Here is a 2,388-nt window from a genome sequence, read left to right on the forward strand (position 1 = left end):
CTTTATATTGAAAGAAGTATCTGAATTACATTCTTGTGCCATCATGAGGCACTAGCTTTATATTGAAAGAAGTATAACAGAAGATTAAGTGTATCTTATTTATTAGTGACCTAGTGAGGTAGAATTTATTGGAAATCATTGGCTTTTGGAAGTTACAGCGATCGTATCTAAGACTATTACATAAGTTCTATAAAAATTACATTTGAAGCCGGGCAGTGGTGGTTGCATGTCTTTAATCCCGCTATTCGCTATTTGGGATGTTGAGGCAGGCAGATACCTGTGAGTCCCAGGACTGATAGTATTGTTACACAGAAACCCTGTCTTTAAAAAAAAGATAAATTATGTTTGAAAAAAAATTACTTCCTAAAAGTAATGTTTCATTTAGTTTATTATACAGTTAAAATATTAAAGTCTTTCATAACAAAGAACTTGCCATAATGCTAAGACTTTTTATCAGCTAGACTATAAATTCTGGCTGATTATTCTGCTGCTTCCTCATAGATTTTTCATATCAGAACTTATTCCTCAGTATATTTTTTTGTGAATCTTATTTATTCGCTATGTGTACTTTTGATAAACTGTAGTTTCTTAGCTCATTACCAGTTTTTTTAATGTATAAGTATAAGGATAATATTTTCTTTAATACAGTGGTAGTATTTTGATATCTAATGATTTGTATTAAGTTACATGCCGTTGTTCCAGTATCTTTGTCTATTAAAGCATACCATTCTTGTTATATTTTGTAATTTAAAATTTAAAAATTACTGTTGTATGTGCATGGTATGTGGGTATATGTGCTACAGTTTACTGTAGAGATCAGAGAACAGCTTTATAGTCAGCTCTTTTTTCCACCTTTATGTGGGTTCTGGAGCCCAAACTCTGACAGGTCTGTACCACAAGTACTTCTCACAACAGTCTGTAACACCAGTCCTAGGAAATCCAACATCTTCTGACATCTGCAGTAGGTACAAGTGTATATGCAAGCCAAACACCCATAACATATAAAATAAAATAAACCTAAATAACTTTTAAGAGTCTTTCATGGTTTTCCTTTAAAAAATACTTTCTTCTGGGGCTGGAGAGACAGTTAAGTGGTTAATTGACCACTGACTGCTCTTCCAGAGAATCTGTGTTCAGTTCCCAGCACTCACATGACAACTCACAGCTGTCTTTAACCTTAGTTTCAGGGCACCCAACACCCACACAAGGACATACATGCAGGCAAAATATTACTCATAAGATAAAAATTTAAAAAGAAAATAAAAAATACTTTGTTCTTTGACAGTGGTGTTCATTTTTTATACATTTAATATATTGCCTAAGGGGAAAAATGGTAGTATTTTATTTATAAAATAGTGATACTCATAAAAGAGACCGGTAAATAAGAGAGATAAAGAAATGTTGGTGATAGGGGCTGGGAGAAAGCTCAGTGGGTAAGAATGAAGATGGATGTTAAAAAGAAATCCCACAGTAGCTCAGAATTGAGTATAATAAAGGGTTATTTATTTAGGGGTAGACTCACAGATCAGAGTCCTCTGCACGAATGGGGAACAGGAACCAAAACCAGCAGCCAGAAGAGAGAGTGAACACATGCTTTACATTGACATTTATAGTTTAAGAGGCCATGCCCAAGTTGGCAGGTAAACTTAAAGGTTACTGGCTGTAGGATTTTCTATAGCATAAGGTGCCTGTTGTGCAAGTAGGATCCGTTTTTGGTGGTCCCCAGCACCCATGTGAAAAGTCTAATGCAGTGGCTCACTCTTGTGACCCGTGCTGGAGGAATGGAGAGAGGAGTATTCCTAAGGCTGTTTCAGACAAGGTGAGCAGCTCTTGAAGAATAGACTTTGGACTTCACAGCCATGTGTTCGTATATGCAACTACACATACTTGAATATGCACACAAATATATATGTATATTTACTATATACATTATGTTGGTTTAATCATGTTGAATTAAAAGTCCTTTCGGAGCCAAGCATAGTGATGCACTGGGATTCAATAATCCCAGCACTTAAGGAACAGAGGCAGGAGGATTGAATGTTTGAGGTCAACTCCTAAGCTATACAGTGAGACCGGGTCTTAAAAACAAAAAAAAAAGAGCCAGGCTTGGTAGTGCACGCCTTTAATCCCAGCACTCAGAAGGCAGAGACAGGTGGATCTCTAAGTTGGAGGTTAAACTGGTCTATATAATAAGTTCCAGGACACCAGGGCTATATAAAGGGAACTTTGCTCAAAAAGCTGAATAATAAAGGAAAACGTCAACATTTTAAGATAGAGTTCTTATTCTTTGGTTTTTCGAGACAGGGTTTCTCTGTGGCTTTGGAGCCTGTCCTGGAACTAGCTCTTGTAGACCAGGCTGGTCTCGAACTCACAGAGACCCGCCTGCCT

General features: G+C 36.7%; 1 protein-coding gene across 1 annotated transcript in view; it reads left to right on the forward strand.

The window, feature by feature from the left end:
* Smc3 (structural maintenance of chromosomes 3) overlaps positions 1-2,388 on the forward strand; it is a 39,801-nt gene that overhangs the window by 15,880 nt on the left and 21,533 nt on the right. The window lies entirely within an intron of this gene.

Source organism: Microtus ochrogaster, chromosome 8 (genome assembly GCF_000317375.1).
Source record: "Microtus ochrogaster isolate Prairie Vole_2 chromosome 8, MicOch1.0, whole genome shotgun sequence".
NCBI classification, from domain to species: Eukaryota; Metazoa; Chordata; class Mammalia; order Rodentia; family Cricetidae; genus Microtus; species Microtus ochrogaster.